The sequence below is a fragment of the Schistocerca gregaria genome, chromosome 2 (assembly GCF_023897955.1).
Source record: "Schistocerca gregaria isolate iqSchGreg1 chromosome 2, iqSchGreg1.2, whole genome shotgun sequence".
Classification (NCBI taxonomy): Eukaryota; Metazoa; Arthropoda; class Insecta; order Orthoptera; family Acrididae; genus Schistocerca; species Schistocerca gregaria.
Genome location: NC_064921.1, coordinates 311028054 through 311048579, shown reverse-complemented (window position 1 = coordinate 311048579; position 20526 = coordinate 311028054).

The window sequence follows — 20526 nt, the reverse complement described above, 5'->3', positions numbered from 1 at the left end:
CTTGTTTCACTTCCATACATGGCTACACTCCATACATATACTTTCAGAAACGACTTCCTGACACATAAATCTATACCAGATGTTAACAAAATTCTCTTCTTCAGAAACGCTTTCCTTGCCATTGCCAGTCTACATTTTATATCCTCGCTCCTTCGACCATCATCACTTATTTTGCTTCCCAAATAGAATAACTCCTTTACTACTTTAAGTGTCCCATTTTCTAACCTAATTCCCTCAGCATCATCCGACTTAATTCGACTACATTCCATTATCCTCGTTTTGCTTTTGTTGATCTTCATCTTACATCCTCCTTTCATGACAGTGTCCATTCCGTTCAACTGCTCTTCCAAGTCCTTTGCTATCTCTGACAGAATTACAATGTCGGTACTAATGTCGTAGGTGTGGGCTCCGTGTCCATCTTGGCCACAACAATGCGTTCGCTGTGCTGTTTGTAGTAGCTTACCCGCATTCCTATTGTTTTATTCATTATTAAACCTACTCATGCGTTACCCCTATTTGATTTTGTATTTATGACCGTGTATTCACCTAAGTCTTGTTCCTCCTGCCATTGAACTTCACTAATTCCTACTATATCTTACTTGAAACTATCCATTTCCGTTTTTAAATTTCTAACCTCTCTGCCCGGTTAAGGGATCTGACATTCCACGCTCCTATCCGAAGAACGCCAGTTTTCTTTCTCCTGATAACAAAGTCCTCCTGAGTAGTCCCCGACCGGAGAACCGAATGGGGGACTATTTTACCTCCGGAATATTTTACCCAAGAGGACGCCATCATCATTTATCCATACAGTAAAGCTGCATCCCCTCGGGAAGAATTACGGCCGTAGTTTCCCCTTGCTTTCAGCCGTTCGCGGTACCAACACAGCAAGGCCGTTTTGGTTAGTGTTACAAGAGCAGATCAGTCAATCATCCAGGCTGTTGCCCCTGCAACTACTGAAAAGGCTGCTGCCCCTCTTCAGGAACCATACGTTTGTCTGACCTCTCAACAGATACCCATCCGTTGTGGTTGCACCTACGGTACGGCTACCTGTATCGCTGAGGCACGCAAGCCTCCCCACCAACGGCAAGGTCTATGTTCATGGGCTATCACATAACCAAATTACATACCTTAAGTGTCGAAAAAAACCGAAGTCAGACTAAGATTTAGCTCTCTCTCTCTCTCTCTCTCTCTCTCTCTCTCTCTCTCTCTCTCTCTCTCCCTCTCTCTCTCTTTCTCTCTATCTCTCACAGCAAACTCCGATGTTGTAATACAGGGAAACATAAATTACATCGCGCAGTGCGACACTGGATTTGCATAGCATCTGTCCACAGGACGGATAAGAGCTCGTCTGTTTATGACGAATGCGAGGAATCTTTTTAATCAGTATATTTTATCTTATTTATATTATGTCGGTTTTCGTATTTCAATGTATATGACAATGACTGCTTTGGTGATTCAGTACTCTTGACATCAGGACAAAGCCGTTTCCATGGATATGACGCGAACGATCATTATAAGCAAATTAATACGGGCTTTAAAATGAATGCCTTAAAAGATATGAGCAGTTACTCATCTTAGGTGTTGTGAAGTGAATATGTTCTCTTGCAAGCTCTTTTCTTTCCATATTATTGGAGGAGGTAGTATTGCCCAAAGCAAGAAATACGCGTAGTAAACATGGGCTGTAAAAAGCATACCTTAATATCTAAGACCGCTTGCTCATTGAGAGGGATACATTTCACACAAGCGAAGATGATCAAGCGCTCACAGCTATCTCTCAAATTACAGAAAAGAGAACGCTCGCAACACAAGGGATTTGCTTCATAGTAGCGAAAATGAATTAATGCTCGTAGCTCTTAAGGTGTCCACCTTAGAGCCCATGCTTACTACAATTTTTATCCTGTGGGCCAAGACAATGGATTCCTATTGAATCAAAATCATATTCTCCTACAGGACATGACTTTTCTTCATATTCTCCCTCTCTCTCTCTCTTCTGCCTCATATATATACTCATGCTCATAAATTGGCGATAATTGCAAAATGTGGTGCCGTACAACGTGGCACTATACAAAACTGGCGCTAATAGCATAGGCACAAAGGGAAAACACACGACACAGGTCTGTAAGTCCTCTATATTGGTGATAAGTTGAGAAAACTGTTCCAAAACACGTGTACTACAAAACGCCACTGTTTTCTGCGGCCGTACGCCGACATCAATATGGGATATGATCATATGATCACCATGCACACGAACACAAGGCGCACAACGGGATGGCATACTCTGGATTGGGCGGTCGAGCAGCTGCTGGGTTATAGCCTCCATTCTTGCACCAGTGCCTGTCTTATCTCCAAGGGGTTTGAAGACGTGCAGCGACACTTCGACCGAGAGCATTCCAGACTTGCTCGATGGGGTTTAGGTCTGGAGAACAGGCAGGCCACTCCATTCGCCTGATATCTTATGTTTCAAGATACTCCTCAAAGGTGGCAGCTCGGTGGGGCCGTGCGTTATTATCCATCAGGAGGAAGGTGGGACCCACAGCAACCCTGAAAAGGCGGACATACTGGTGTACAATGACGTCCCCAAACACCTGATCTATTACAGTTCCTCTGTCAAAGACATGCAGGGGTGTGCATGCACCAATCATAAACCCACCCCACACCATCAAACCACGACCTCAATACAGATCCCTTTCGAGGACATTAAGGAGTTATTATCTGGTGCCTTGTCCACGCCAGATGAAAACCCAGCGAAAATCACTGTTCAGACTACACCTGGACTCACCCTACAAGCGACTGTGTTTGAGCAGCCTCCTGTCGCCCTAGTATTCTACTCCTCATAACGTCATTAATATGCGTCATTTCAACCATTTTCAACACACAGTCACCATTAGCACGTCTGAAAACGTCTGTACACTTACTCGCTGCACCGTACTAGGACATGAACCAACACACCTCTGCCCATGTGGACTGCTGTCAGCGCCACCGTGTGAAGACCGCAGGTCAAATGCACCGCATGGTCATACCCCGAGGTAATTTAAACCCGCAAACCGGTCATCACAGCGTTGTTTCACCATTTATCAGCAAAATATCCTCAATTTATGAACATGGGTGTACATATACAGGGTGGTCCATTCATAGTGACCGGGCCAAATATCTCACGAAATGAACATCAAACGAAAAAACTACAAAGAACGAAACACGTCTAAGTTGAAGGGGGAAACCAGATGGCGCTATGGTTGGCCCGCTGGCTGCCGCTGCCATAGGTCAAACGGATACCAACCGCGTTTTTCAAAATAGGAACCCCCATTCTTTATTACATATTCATGTAGTACTTAAAGAAATATGAATGTTTTAATTGGACCAATTTTTTTCGCTTTGTGATAGATGGCGCTGTAATAGTCACAAACGTATAAATACATAACATTCCGCCAGTGCGGACGGTAATTGCTTCGTGATACACTACCCGTGTTAAAATGGACCGATTACCAATCGCGGGAAAGGTCGATATCGTGTTGATGTTTGGTTTTGTGATCAAAATGCCCACCGGCGTCGACCTGAAACAAATGATGATGCCCAAGTAGGTGTTTAACTGCTGTCGCGGCTAATCAGCACATCAGTAGTAGGCAAATTGCGCGAGAATCGGGAATCTCAAAAACGTCGGTGTTGTGAATGCTACATCAACATCGATGCAGCCGTACCGTATTTCTATGCTCCAGGAATTGTATGGCGACGACTTTGAACGTCGTGTATGGGTCTGCCACGAGGCACAAGAGAAATTACGGCACGGTGACACCTTTTTGCACACGTTCTATTTAGCGACGAAGCTTCGTTCACCAACAGCGCTAATGTAAACCGGCATAATATGCACTATTGGGCAACGGAAAATCCACGATGGCTGCGACAAGTGGAACATCAGCGACCTTGGCGTGTTACTGTATGGTGCGGCATAATGGGAGAAAGGATAATTTTATCCATGGAAATCTAAATGGTGAAATGTATGTTGATTTGCTACGTAATGTTCTACCGATGTTACTACAAGATGTTTGAGTGCATGGCAGAATGGCGATGTACATCCAACATGATGGATGTCCGACACATAGCTCGCGTGTGGTTGAAGCGGTATTGAATGGCAAATTTCATGGCAGGTGGATTGGTCGTCGAAGCACCATACCATGGGCCGCACGTTCTCCGAATATGACGTCACAGGATTTCTTTCTGTGGGGAGAGTTGAAGGGTATTTGCTATCTTGATCCACCGACAACGCCTGACAACATGCGTCAGCGCATTGTCAATGCATGTGCGAACATTACGGAAGGCGAACTACTCGCTGTTAAGAGGAATGTCGTTACAGGTATTGCCAAATGCATTGAGGTTGACGGACATCGTTTTGAGCATTTATTGCATTAATGTGATATTTACAGGTAATCACGCTGCAACAGCATGCGTTCTCAGAAATGGTAAGTTCACAAATGTACGTGTATAACATTGGAACAACTGAAATAAAATGTTCAAACGTACCTACTTTCTGTATTTTAATTTAGAAAACCTACTTGTTACTAACTGTTCGTCTAAAATTGTGATGCACATGTTTGTGACTATTACAGCGCCATCTATCACAAAGCGAAAAAAGTGGTCTAATTAAACATTCCTATTTCTTTACGTACTACACGAATATGTAATAAAAATGCGGGTTCTTATTTTAAAAAACGCAATTCATATCCGTTTAACCTATAGCAGCGCCATCTAACGGGCCAACTATAGCGCAATGTGGTATCCCCCTTCAAGCTAGACAAGTTTCGCTCTTTGTGTAGTTTTTTCGTTTGACTCTTATTTCGTGAGACATTTGGCCCCGTCACGATCAGTGGACCACCCTATATATGTGGAGATTTTTTTAAACATTGTACAAAGTCTAGGGATTGATCTATGAGAGGATGCGGAACTAAAAATATCTAATGATAGGTCTACTGACCTTACGTCCGGAAATGCGTAGTACCCAAGTGAGAGACAATTTATGCAGTCATGCTTTGTTACAGACACTGCGGTCTAATACGCGCTATACCAGGCAGCAACAGTTACAATATGCGTGCATGGTTTCCTCCTACAGGATTTTTTTTTTTGGTCTCCTATCTTCTGGCTGGTTTGACGCAGCATGCCACGAATTCCTCTCCTGTGCTAACCTCTTCATCTCAGAGCAGCACTTGCAACCTATTTCCTCACTTATTTGTTAGACATATTCTAATCTCCCCCCATGAACCATGGACCTAGCCGTTGGTTGGGAGGCTCAACGATACAGATAGCCGTACAGTAGATGCAACCAAAACGGAGGGGTATCTGTTGAGAGGCCACACAAACGTGTGGTTCCTGAAGAGGGCAGAAGCCTTTTCAGTAGTTGCAGGGGCAACAGTCTGGATGATTGACTGATCTGGCCTTGTAACACTAACCAAAACGGCCTTGCTGTTGTGGTACTGCGAACGGCTGAAAGCAAGGGGAAACTACGGCCGTAATTCTTCCCGAGAGGATGCAGCTTTACTGTATGGATAAATGATGATGGCGTCCTCTTGGGTAAAATATTCCGGAGGTAAAATAGTCCCCCATTCGGATCTCTGGGCGGGGGCTACTCAAGAGGATGTTATCAGCAGAAAAAAAACTGGTATTCTACAGATCGGAGAGTGGAATATCAGATCCCTTAATCGGGCAGGTAGGTCAGAAAATTTAAGAAGGGAAATGGATAGGTTAACGTTAGATATAGTGGGAGTTAGTGAAGTTCGGTGGCAGGAGGAACATAGACTTCTGGTCAGGTGAATACAGTGTTATAAATATAAAATCAAATAGGGGTAATGCAGGAGTAGGTTTAATAATGAATAAAAAATAGGAGTGCGGGTAAGCTACTACAAACAGAATAGTGAACGCATTATAGTGGCCAAGATGGACACGAAGCCAATGCCTACTACAGTAGTACAAGTTTATATGCCAACTAGCTCTGCAGATGACGAAGAAATTGAAGAAATGTATGATGAGTTAAAAGAAATTATTCAGGTAGTGTAGGGACACGAAAATTTAATAGTCATGGGTGACTGGAATTCGACAGTAGGAAAAGGGAGAGAAGGAAACATAGTAGGTGAATATGGATTGGGGCTAAGAAATGAAAGAGGAAGCCGTCTGTTAGAATTTTGCACAGAGCATAACTTGATCATAGCAAACACTTTGTTCAAGAATCATAAATGAAGGTTGTATACATGGAAGAATCCTGGAGATGCTAGAAGGTATCAGATAGATTATATAATGGTAAGAAACAGATTCAGGAACCAGGTTTTAAATTGTAAGACATTTCCAGGGGTAGATGTGTACTCTGACCACAATCTATTGGTTATAAACTGTAGATTAAAACTGAAGAAACTGCAAAAAGGTGGAAATTTAAGGAGATGGAACCTGGATAAACCGAAAGAACCAGAGGTTGTACAGATTTTCAGGGAGAGCATAAGGGAACAATTGACAGGAATGGGGGAAAGAAATACTGTAGAAGAATAATAGGTAGCTCTGAGGGATGAAGTAGTGAAGGCAGCAGAGGATCAAGTAGGTAAAAAGACGAGGGCTAGTAGAAATCTTTGGGTGACAGAAGAAATACTGAATTCAATTGATGAAAGGAGAAAATATAACAATGCAGTAAATGAAGCAGGCAAAAAGGAATATAATTGTCTCAACAATGAGTTCGACAGGAAGTGCAACATGGCTAAGCAGGCATGGCTGGAGGACAAATGTAAGGATGTAGAGGCTTATCTCACTAGGGGGTAAGATAGATACTGCCTACAGGAAAATGAAAGCGACGTTTGGAGAAAAGAGAACCACCTGTATGAATATCAAGAGCTCAGATGAAAACCTAGTTCTAAGCAAAGAGGGGAAAGCAGAAAGGTGAAAGGAGTATATAGAGGGTTTATACAAGGGCGATGTACTTGAGGACAATATTATGGAAATGGAAGAGGATGTAGATGAAGACGAAATGGGAGATAGGATACTGCGTCAAGCGTTTGATAGAGCACTGAAAGACCTGAGTCGAAACAAGGACCCCGGAGTAGACAACATTCCATTAGAACTATTGACGGCCTTGGGAGGGCCAGTCATGACAAAACTCTACCAGCTGGTGAGCAAGATGTATGAGACAGGCGAAATACCCTCAGACTTCAAGAAGAATATAATAATTCCAATCCCAAAGAAAGCAGGTGTTGACAGATGTGAAAATTAGGGAACTATCAGTTTAATAAATCGCAGCTGCAAAATAGTAACGCCAATTATTTACAGACGGATGGAAAAACTGGTAGAAGCCGACCTCGGGGAAGATCAGTTCGGATTCCGTAGAATGTTGCAACACGTGAGGCAATACTGGCCTTACGACTTATCTTAGAAGAAAGATTAAGGAAAGGCAAACTTACGTTTCTAGCATTTGTAGACTTATAGAAAGCTTTTGACAATGTTGACTGGAATACTCTCTTTCAAATTCTGAAGGTGTCAGCGGTAAAATACAGGGAGCCAAAAGCTATTTAAAATTTGTACATAAACCAGATGGCAGTTATAAGAGTCGAGGGGCATGAAAGGGAAGCAGCGGTTGGGAAAGGAGTGAGACAGGGTTGTAGCCTGTCCCCGATGTTATTCAATTTGTATATTGAGCAAGCAGTAAAGGAAACAAAAGAAAAATTCGGAGTAGGTATTTAAGTCCAGGGAAAGGAAACAAAAACTTTGAGGTTCGCCGATGACATTGTAATTCTGTCAGAGACAGCAAAGGGCTTGGAACAGCAGTTGAACGGAATGGACAGTGTCTTGAAAGGAGGGTATAAGATGAACATCTACAAAAGCAAAACGACGATAATGGAATGTAGTCGAATTAAGTTGGATGATGCTGAGGGAATTAGATTAGGAAATGAGACACATAAAGAAGTAAAGGATTTTTGCTATTTGGGGAGCAAAATAACTAATGATGGTCGAAGTAGAGAGGATATAAAGTGTAGACTGGCAATGGCAAGGAAAGCGTTTCTGAAGAAGAGACATTTGTTAACATCGAGTATAGATTTAAATGTCAGGAAGTCGTTCCTGAAAGTATTTGTATGGAGTGTAGCCATGTATGGAAGGGAAACGTGGACGATAAATTGTTTGGACAAGAAGAGAATAGAAGCTTTAGAAATGTGGTGCTACAGAAGAATGTTGAAGATTAGGTGGGTAGATCACATAACTAATGAGGAGGCATTGAATAGGATTGGGGAGAAGAGGAGTTTGTGGCACAGCTTGACCAGAAGAAGGGATCGGTTGGTAGGACATGTCCTGAGGCATCGAGGGACTACAAATTTAGGATTGGAGGACAGCGTGGAGGGTAAAAATCGTAGAGGGAGACCAAGAGATGAATACACTAAGCAAATTCAGAAGGATGTAGGTTGCATTAGGTATTGGGAGATGAAGGAGCTTGCACAGGATAGATAAGCATAGAGAGCTGCATCAAACCAGCCTCAGGACTGAAGACCACAACAACAACATTCTAATCTATTTCTCCCTCTACAGTTTTCGCCCTCTACAGCTCCCTCTGCTGCCACAGAAGCCATTCCCTTATGTCTTAACAGATGTCTTATGATCCTGTCCCTTCTTCAGTGTTTTCCACATATTTCTTTCCTCTCCGATTCTGCGCAGGACTTGATTTCTTACCTTATCAGTCCACTTAAATTTCAACATTCCACATCTGAAATGCTCCGATTCTCTCCAGTTCCGATTTTCCTGCAGTCCATGTTTCACTACCATACAACACTGTTCCCCAGACGTACATTCTCAGAAATTTCTTCCTCAAGTTGAGGCTGATATTTCACATTAGTTGACTTCTCTTGGCCAGGAGTGCACTTTTGCCATTTCTAGTCTCCTTTTAATGTCCTCCTTGGTCCGTCCGTCATTTTTATTTTACTGGCTAGTTAGAAGAATTCCTTAAATTCATCTTCTTCGTGACCTTGAAACTTAATGTTAAATTTCTTTGTCTTCTCATTTCTACTACTTCTCATAACATTCGTCTTTCTTCGATTTACCCTCAATCCATATTCTGTACTCACTATACTGTTCATTCCATTCAGCAGATCATGCAACTCTTCTTCTCTTTCACTCAGGATAGCAGGGCAGTCAGTGAATCGTATCATTGATATCCTTTCCCCTTGAATTTTAATTCCACTCCCGAACCTTTCAGTATCTCCAACATTCCTTCCTCGCTGTAAAGATTGAACAGTAGGAGCGAAAGGCTCCATCCTACTCTTACACCCTTTTTAATACGAGTACATCCTTCTCGGTCTTCCGCTCTTATTATTCCCTCTTGGCTGTTCTACAAATTGTATATGACCCGTTTCTCCCTATAGCTTAATCCTATTTTTCTTAGAATTTCGAACATCTTGCACCACTTTACATTGTCGAACGCTTTTTCCAGGTCGACAAAGCCTATGAACGTTTCTTGAATTTTCTTTAGTCTTGCTTCCATTATCAACCGCAACGCCAGAATTGCCTCTCGTGCCTTTACCTTTCCCAAAGCCAAACTGATTGACATATAGCGTATCCTCAATTTTTCTTTCCCTTCTTCTGCATATTATTCTTTCAAGCAACTTGGATGCATGAGTTATTAAGCTGATTGGGCAATAATTCTCGCACTTTTTAGGTCTTTCCGTCTTCGTAATTGTGTGGATTATGCTTTTCCGAAAGTCAGATGGTATGTCGCTAGGCTCATAGTTCTAAAAACCAACGTGAATAGCCCTTTTATTTCCACTTCCCCCAATGATTTTAGAAATTCTGATGGAATGTGATTTGATATTAAGACCTTCAAAGGTCTTTTAAATTAATACTGGAACCCCGATCTCTTCAAAATCGACTCCTGTTTCTTCTTCTATCACGTCAGAAAAATCTTCCCCCTCATAGAGTCTTCCGATGTATACTTTCCAACTATTCGCTCTATCCTCTGCATTTAACAGTGGAATTACAATTGCACTCTTAATGTTATTACACTTGCTTTTGATGTCACCCAAGGTTGTTTTGACTTTGCTTTATGCCGAGTATCTCCTTCCGACAATCATTTCTTTTTCGATCTGTTCACATTTTTCCTGCAGCCATTTCGTCTTAGCTTCCCTGCACTTTCTATTTATTTCATTCCCTAGCGACTTGTATTTCTCTATTCCTTCTTTCATCGATTAATGGAAGTATTTCTTCGGTTACCCGTGGATTCACCGGAGTTTCCTTCTTTGTACCTATATTTTTCTTCATAATTTATATGATGTCCCTTTTTAAAGAGGTCCATTCCTCTTCAACTGTACTGCTTACTGAGCTATTCCTTATTGCTGTATCTGTATCCTTAGAGAACTTCTAGAATATCTCGTCATTCTTTAGTACATCCGTATCCGACTTCTTTGCGTATTGATTCTTCCTGACTAATGTCTTAAGCTTCAGCCTACTCTCCATCACTACTATATTGTGATTTGAGTCTATATCTGCTCCTGGGTACGCCTTACAATCCAGTATCTGATTTCGGAATCTCTGTCTGACCATGATGTAATCTAATTGAAATCTTCCCGTATTTGATTTCGGAATCTCTGTATGACGATGATTCAACCTAACTGAAATCTTAGCGTAGCCCTCGGCCTTTTCCAAGTGTACCTCCTCCTCTTGTGATTCTTGAACAGAGTATTCACTACTACTAGCTGAAATTTGTTACAGAAGTCAATTAGTCTTCCTCTTCTCTCATTCTTTGTCCCAAACCCATATTCTCTTGTAATCTTTCCTTCTACTCCTTTTCCTACAACTTCATTCCAGTCTCCCATGAGTATTCTATTTACATACACTTTACGTACAGTATTACCTTTTCAATATGCTCATACACTTTCTCTGTCTCTTCATCTTTAACTTGCTACGTCGGCATCTATAACTGAACGATCATTGTCGGTGTTGATTTGCTGTTGATTCTGATATGAACTGTTTACAGAAACACAATGTAACTGCCACACCTTTCTATTTATAACGAATCTTACACCCATTATACCATTTTCTGCTGCTGACGATGTTACTCTAGACTCATCAGACCAAAAATCTTTGTCTTTTTTCTCCAATTCACTTCACTGACCCCTACTATATGTAGATTGAGCCTTTGCGTTTACCTTTTCAAATTTTCTAGCTTTCCTACCACATTCAAGCTTCTGACATTCCATGCCCCGAATCGTAGAACGTTATCCTTCTGTTGATTATTCGTGCGTAATCTCACGGTCACCACACCCTTGGCAGTCCCTTCCCTGAGATCCAAATGGGGGACTATTCCGGAATACTTTGTCAATGGAGAGATCATCATGACACTTCTTCAGTCACCGGTCACATGTTCTGTCGATACACATGAAGTGTGTTTAATGCCGTGGTTTCCATTTCCTTCTGCATCCTCATGCCGTTGATCATTGCTGATTCTTCCGTCTTTCGGGGCAGTTTCTCACCTGTAGGACAAGAGAGCGGCCTGAACCTCTGTTCGCACCTCCGCCCTCTTTGACAAGGCCGTTGGCAGAATGAGGGGGACTTCTTATGCCAGAAGTCTTCGGCCGCCAATGCTGATTATTTTTTAATATCTAAGAAGGAAACGGGATTCGAACCCGGGATCGAAATGTTCTGATTCTGAATCACAGACACTATCCCTAGACTACGGGTCTAAATTAATGGTACTGCTCCTTATAGGTGATGCCCAGCACCCTCTCGTGTCTTAGTGATAGGCATTTTGTTTCCGTTTTACTTGGACTGGATGTCATACAGCTCGCGCACAATGGTTCCTTATTCGATTCGAGGGCTTGTTGACATGGTGTTTAGTTACGGAAAGACAAATGGCCACGGGCGGCCGGTAGCTAGGTTTTATCAGGAGATCTATCCCCGACGACTTCAACCACATCATTCAATGTCTGCAACAGCGACTCGCCGCTTATCTGACACAGGGTCCTTCCAGGACGCGGTAAATCATGAACGACGTACCCGAAAAGTTCCGACCCAGACTTGGAGGAAAATATGATTAATATTGTGGAAACCGACAACCGTGTCAGTAGCAGGCTGTTGACCAGCCTGTAGCGGGTAAACCGCACGACGGTGTGGAACATTCTATATGACAACTTATGACTTACTGGCGACGAACTTTCCACATCGGGAGCAATTTTGTCAATAGTTCCCTCACCAGGCAACCACAATTCCGGGATTTGTGTCATCCATCCTATTCACAGATGAGGCCACCTGTACGTGGAGTGGTATCTTCACCTTTCATAACAGTCATCTGTGGACTAGTCTGCAGAGCCCCCACGGTGACAATAGATTATCAGCATCAGTGCAGCTGGATTCTGTGGGCCGGCGTGATTAGCGACCGTATTTCGGGATCAGTCTTCCAACCATGTCGCCTTACACCCGGATATATCGGCGTTTCTTGGGGGTGACTTTGCCTTTCCTGCTGGAAGAAGTACCACTGATGAATCGGAGGGTTACGTGTCTGCCACATAATGGCACTCCAACCCAATTCCACGTTAACGTCCATACGAGGGGGTCAGTCGCATGGCCTGGTCATTAAGCCCTTGCTATTTATGGTTGAAATGGTCTGTCACGGTTTGTTAATACCACCCAAGGGTGAATGACGGAAGGTGTGGACCAAAGGGATTTGAGGCATTTCATTCACTGTTTATTTTCTTATAACACACTTCTTTATTAACAACATTGACAGTAATTTTAAAAGGAAACAACACAACAGGCCTTGTAAATCACCTAACTGCATAAGTAAACTACTAAAAATAATCGTTAATATGTTTAGGCACACAATAAACTTCAACTCACAAATAGCATTCAGTTGTTTACTAATTAATTAAATGTCTGTTCAAGGCTATTTCCCCACATAACCAACACAACTTAAAACCAGAATTCAATACACTTCCTTGCTATTAAATGTCTGCATAAGTTAATGGCCATTCATAGTAACCTCTGAACAACAATTCAATTGACTAAAAAAAAACCACAACCACCAAAACATGTTTACAGAATTATGGGAATGAAATGCATATACACCTTCCGTTTAGCAAATGAGCCACTTTCGGCCTGAGCTACCAACAACGTAAGTCGTTCTCATTACCCACATAGAGCCACTCCGAGGTGCTGGAAGCAAGACGTAAGTCTTCCACGTGTACACCAAAGGCACGGTTTCCCAAACTGCAAGCCGTAAGGAACCAGTCAACAAGCTCCCGCCACCAAGTACGGGAAGGCGTCGGGCTAGTAAACGACGCCCGCTACGGTGGGCGGGCGCGACTACGTAACTGCCTGCCACAGTGGTTTCCGTCCTCCCGCAGCCTCTGCGAAGACCGATGGCGAAATTAATGAAATTATCACCAACTGTGACACAAAGGGCAAGCAACTCACCAACGTAATAAGGACATAAATTATTTGCATATACAACGTGTCCAAAACAGCTGTCTATCCACAACTTCCAGCATCTTAAAGGACACCACTTAACACACTGAAATTAGAGTCATCTAAATATACCGCGCAATCTGGGCAAAACCACATAAACTTCCTGTATGAGCGCACTACGCTTAAAATAAGGAGTGTTAACTTAACACAACATACAACTTCTAAATTTCCGGCCTGGATTCGTGAAATGTATCATGGCCAATAAACAGCCTCCGCTCGCCACTTACAAGGTACAAATAGGATATGTCCTGCAACACACTGATTAAAATATCTAAGTGTTCGTTACAAGATTAACACATTAATCAGAAACAGACATCGATTCCTTACAATAAACGCACAAATTACGTGGCTGAAAAACATAACCAAGTATGTGGCACACAAGAACACAAGTCCTCACAGGATAAACGCGGCCTTACGCAATGGACTTCTAATAGTAAAGTCAAGCGACCAAAGCTCACTGCTCAATAAATACACCACAACGGCAAACACACTCAGTAATCGCCAGAACGATTAACACTGAGAACAAAATGCTGCTTATATCCAAACCAACTGTGCTCGCAATGGCATCACTCCAGTCCCAGAGCCATAGAGACGAGAATTTATTCACTAAAAGCAAACGGTACATCCATCATAAACAAGGAAGCAGCATGTTCCCGACAGCATCGGCGCCTCTACCCACCAAGTCCGCCGCAAACGCCGAATCACAGTCAGGTAACGTGGCAAACATCCCTCTCGCCACCACACACGGCGTCGGCAGACACGGCTTCACGCTCCGCGCAATACTGCCTTTCTCTCTGTTTCTGCTCGAACCTCCAAAATCCAACTACTCGACTCTCACAGGTACCTCGCCGACTTCCCCCACTAGGGGGCGCCACTTCTCTATGTCTTCCGCGATACAGCGTTATTATTGTACACGGTACGTTCGATAGATCAAACACGAGTCGAAACGGCTCAATGGTTATGGGACCATCTCGTAAGAATCGTGTATGCAGAGCTCATTTCAGATGTGGAGACACTGGAGCAGTGTATTCCTGCTGCCTTTGACACTGTTCGAATGCCGCCTGGCCGATATGAACGTGTGAGACAACATGCTACGGTGCGTGCACGGATGCGTTGAAGCACATGTGAACCACTTTTAACTCATACTGTAAGTGTGGCTACATGCTACAGCGCCTATTAAACAGAAGTCTCCGTAACAACGTAGACTGAGGTAAATAGTCTCTAGCATGGGAACCATGGATTTCAGGACATAAGTTCTTTTGAAATTTTTATTCCGTATCCTCTCATCGACCAATCCCTAGAGTTTGTACACAGTGGAAAAAAATCACCCGGAATATAGAGTGAACATTAATAAAACCAAGAGACTGCACGGACGGAGCATCGTGGAGGAAAATACAGTATGTTATGAAAAGTACTCGGACACCTGGCTGAAAATGACTTAGCAGGCCGGAGTGGCAGAGCGGTTTTAGGCGCTACAGTCTGGAGCCGCGAGACCGCTACGGTCACAGGTTCGAATCCTGCCTCGGGCATGGATGTGTGTGATGTCCATAGGTTAGTTAAGTTTACTTAGTTCTAAGTTCTAGGGGACTGATGACCTCAGAAGTTAAGTCCCATAGTGCTCAGAGCCATTTGAAAATGACTTACAAGTTTGTTGCGCCCTCCATCGGTAATGTTGGAATTTAATATAGTGCTGACTACCTTTATCCTTGATGACAGCTTTCACTCTCGCAGGTATACGTTCAATCAGGTGCTGGAAGTTTTCTTGGGGAATGGTAGCTCGTTCTTCACGGAGTGCTGCACTGAGGAGATGCATCGATACCGGTCGGTGAGGCCTGGCACGAAGTAGTCGTTGCAAAATATCCCTAGGTGTTCTACAGCATTCAGATCAGGACTCTGTGCAGGCCAGTCCATTACAGGGACGTTATTGTCTTGTAACCACTCCGCCATAGGCCGTGCATTATGAACAGGTGCTCGATCGTGTTGAAAGAAGAAATCGCTATACCCGAACTGCTCTTCAACAGTGGGAACAAGGAGGTGCTTTACACATCGGTGTAGGCCTGTGCTGTGGTAGTGCCACCCGAATCAACAAGGGGCGCAAGCCCCCTCCGTGAAAAACACGATCACACCGTAACACCACCCCCTCCGAATTTTACTGTTGGCACTACACATGCAGGCAGATGACGTCCACCGGGCATTCGCAATACATACATACTGCCGTCGGATGGCGACATTGTGTACCGTGATTCGTCACTAGATCCAACGTTTTTCCACTGTTGAATCGTAAAATGTTTACTCTCCTTACACCAAGCGATGTGCCGTTTGCCACTTACAGTGATGACGTGTGGCTTATGAGCAGCCGCTCGGCCATGAAATCCAAGTTTTCTAACCTCCTGCCTGTCATAGTACTTGCAGTGGATCCTGATGTAGTTTGGAATTCCTCTGTGATGGTCTAGATGGATGTCTGCCTATTACACATTACCACTCTCTTCAAATGTTGGCGGTCTCTGATAGTCAACAGAGGAGGTCAGCCTGCACGCTTTTGTGCTGTACGTGTCCCTTCACAATTCCAGTTCACTATCACATCAGAAACAGTGGGCCTAGGGATGTTTACGAGTGTGGAAATCTCCCGTACACTCGTATGACACAAGTGCCAGCCATCACCTGACCACGTTCGAAGTTCGTGAGTTCCTAGGAGCTCCCCATTCTCCTCTAATGACTACTGAGGTCGCTGATATGGAGTACCTGGCAGTGGTTGGCAGCACAATGCCCCTGTTATGAAAAACGCATTTTTTAGGGTGTCCGGATACTGTTGATCACGTAGTGTAGGTACTATGTACTTGTAACCAGAAATGCACCGTTGCCTCGGTAGATGGCGCTGGCGAATGAAAGATCGTCTTGTCGTGTAGTGTTACAGGCTGCGTTGTGTACTGTAAGCAGAAGAATGGTCCGGACTTGATGGCCATTATCAAGTGCAAAATTTTTGTGCCCTTAAGCTGTGTCAACTTAAAATCAGGTGACTCATTTATATGTCGTCAGTACTATTAAATACATGCGTGATGATGTTACATATTGCGAGCACACGTATCTATATGTCATAAGAAATATAGTCTGTAGACACTCATGATCGTTAGCCGATCACTAGTCACTTAGTGCATCAGGAGAATTTTCTCTGGTGTTTCGGATGATATTTCCATTTTCGTTTTCGCTTTGCATGACTGAAGTCAGCCCAAATAATTACCGCTCGTCACATGCTTCATTCGACTCCTAGTGCCAGAAGAAAGCGTTGGTTTGTTTCCCATTACAAACAAAATTATTTTCAAGTTTGACTTCTACGTTACCATTCGACAGAGCACTCTCAAATTAGTCCACTCCAGTGACTCAGGAACGCTGGACATACAAAAACACACACACACATATGTATATAGCGCTGTACTGCGGGACAATTGAGGGAAAATGGGAAAGTTTGAGTTTAAAGCACAGTGGACGTTGGTGCATAGACAAGGGAACCGATAAGAATCGTTTCGAAAGAGTTACTATTGCATTACCATTCACTGATTAAGAGAAATCACGGATAACCTAAATCTGTAGATCTGTACCGATAACTTAATCCTCCGAAATACGGAATGTGTCCAGTGTCATAACCACTACGTCACTTCGCTCACCTACAACGCAGGAAAGAGTTAACGCAGTGGCGTGATATGTGTATGTCTCATGCGCCCTGAATGTGTTGATGAGTGTTAAGAAAATGGTAACTGCTTAGTTGCCATCGTTATCAACAACATAGAAAATGATATTCTGGGTCACTCAATAATATTCCTTCGTATCTTTCACAGCTTATCGTACGCCCGTGTCGCCCAGTGCATATGAAAAATATCCCATCACGCTACTTGTATCGCGTTGCATTGTACATAACAATACTTAGAGTGGAAGGATGACAGATCGCCCGTTTGCGGTACACGTGTTGTTAATCAGGGAGAAAAATTGTTCGCGTATGAAACCCTGACAGCTGAAACGGAGTTTTGGAAGTGGACAAATTAGTCTGACATTTTTCGCTTCAAAACATATTCATCTGGTATGGCAGGCTTTCGTTCCTATCACATATATACGGATAGTTTCCGCGGAATAAATACATTTTAACTGGTGTCATCAGCTGTCGTCCCTCTTATAACATGCCCTCAAAAGGTTTACAGAGGTATATTGCAAATAAAAAAGTCGAATTATATAAAAATTTTACTACAGCTTTACCTTGTAAAAGTCAATGCGAAAGCAGTTATAAGAGAATTATTTCTCTAATATGAGAACTGAGATTCTCTCACGGTGAAAAATCGGGTTCTTTGCAGTGCGATAGCTCGTTACGTAAATTGTGAATGCCAGCCATCACAGCCTCACTGATCTTTACGACGTTCCGTTGAGCTATACACAAAGAACGATAATCTTAATCAGTAACAGATATATTTCTAAGGATCCTTACTCCTATCGCTGTCAGTAATATGTTTCTTCCTTAAAGTTCTAGCACACTGGACTTGTATTCGGGAGGACGACGGTTCAAACCCGAATCCAACCATCCTGATTTAGGTTTTCCGTAATTTCCCTGAATCACTCCAGGTAAATGCCGGGATGGTTCCTTTGAAAGAGCACAGCCGACTTCCTTTCCCATCCTTCCCTAATCCTATGGGACCGATGACCTCTCTGTTTGGTCCCTAGCCCAAACCAATTAACCAACTAACCAACCTTAAAAGTTCCTACCTTTATATAAAGTGTGTAAAAAGGTCAACATTTATTTAATCAATGTTAATGAATGTGTTCAGCATTTGTCGGTCGACGCAGAAGTACGAAAAAAATAACGTTTAATCGTTCTTCGCAGTAAACAGGGATAAGTCAATATTGACGAATAACACGTCCTGCATTATTAATTTCGGACAATCTCTTCACCTCTCAATCATTAACCAAATGAACTATACCTAAACTAATTTGTTAGTCCGTGACTTCTTTTTGTTTTGATCTCTTCAGCTGAGAATACATCCAAAATACTCTCTTCAGTGTTCACTCTTCCCAATGGCTATTAGATACAGCTGGTGGGCTTAGTCTCCTACGTGTGGATAAAGAACGAAGTTAATGGATCAGTTGCTTATGAGTAGCAAATTAATCACAGCGAAGTTCACAGTGATCCAGAATACCTTGGTAACTTTATTCCAGCGTTAATCGTCAATATTATACAAGTATACCATCGTCGATCGTCAACAACTAATTAATTTTTCGTATACTATGGCTGTGGTCTAACTGTACCATATTTCAGTAAGTCGGCTTGAAGTATGAGATGAGATTTTGTTCTCAGGTTTTTAAAATGACCATCATAGACCGAAATTAATTACATTTTCTTTAATATTATGGTCCGTATAGAATTAAGATAAAAGTCAGTAATCATTGAGTGAAATACTCGGTTGAATCTGTATAAGTAAATTATTTTCGTAACTGTGAATGCTTCGACAATCACAGTGACGATAATGAAGTTATTTTTCCTGTCTTGTGGCTGGTCACATGCGGCCTCCCAACGAATTACTCTCGTATATGACATCTTCATCTTAGACTAACACTTGTACCTAATGTCCTCAGTTAATCAATACCAGGCCGCGTGGCCGTGTCCGATGTATAAAACTATCCACGGGCGTTCAGTCTCTGTACATATCCCCTGCGGAAGGGAACAAGACCTCAGTGAATAGTATTATACAGTTACCAATGTGTTTACTTGTTGGGCATATTCTAATATTTGTGTTCCCCTGGTATTCGTGCTCTGTGACTCTCTTTGCTTTATGTCGCATCCCATATCCTATCACCCTGTCCACTGTATTTTCCACACACTCCTTTCCTTTCCAATTCTGAGGAGAATTTCCTTGCTTTCTATCTTGTCAGTAAATTTAACTTTCAACACGGTTCTGTAATATCACACATGAACATTCTCAGTTTATGAAACTTCCTGGCATATTAAAACTGTGTGCCCGACCGAGACTCGAACTCGGGACCTTTGCCTTCCGCGGGCAAGTGCTCTACCATCTGAGCTACCGAAGCACGACTCACGCCCGATACTCACAGCTTTACTTCTGCAAGTACCTCCTCTCCTACCTTCCAAACTTTACAGAAACTTCTGTAAAGTTTGGAAGGAAGGAGACGAGGTACTGGCAGAAGTAAAACTGTGAGTATCGGGCGTGAGTCGTGCTTCGGTAGCTCAGATCGTAGAGCACTTGCCCGCGGAAGGCAAAGGTCCCGAGTTCGAGTCTCGGTCGGGCACACAGTTTTGATATGCCAGGAAGTTTCATATCAGCGCACACTCCGGTGCAGAGTGAAAATCTCATTCTGGATTCTCCGTTTATCTTGATTTTCCGACCACTTAGCACTTCCACGCATGTTATACTCTTGATGTTCATTCTCACATATTTCATCTTGAGGTTAAGAGCTATTTTTGATACTAGTATAATAATTTCAGAGGATAATGCTTTCTTTCTCTGCAATAGTACGCTTTTTATATCCTACTCAATTTACCCGTCGGGTGTGTTTGCTTCTATGTTATCACATTTGACTTCATCAACTGCAAAGAACCGAATTTTGATGTTGAATTATCGCTAACCTTATTATCTTCCTCTTTCTTTGATATATTCTGAACCACATATTGTGCTCGTGAGACAGTTCAATCCACACAACGGGTCCTGTAATTCTTCCTCACTTCCACTGAGGATAGATGTTTCAACAAACATTCTCATGCTTGATATCCTTTCACTCTCAATATTAATCATAATTTATTATAAATCACAACAGTCTTTGGTCATAAAAAGGCTCCTGAATGTTCTATATGCATTACTATCTTCAGTTATATGCGTCCGCGTTAATCCAACATGTGTTCTACGGTCAGTCACCCATCTTATGTTTTGTCGCTGGATATCCCTGTCTTAACATCAGAATTCCAACACATTGTTGCTGGACAAAGAATACTGTTTAAAACATGCTGTATCGATTTGTCGCATAAAAGGGAAAGCACTATCATCTATAGGACACTGCTGTTGATCGTTA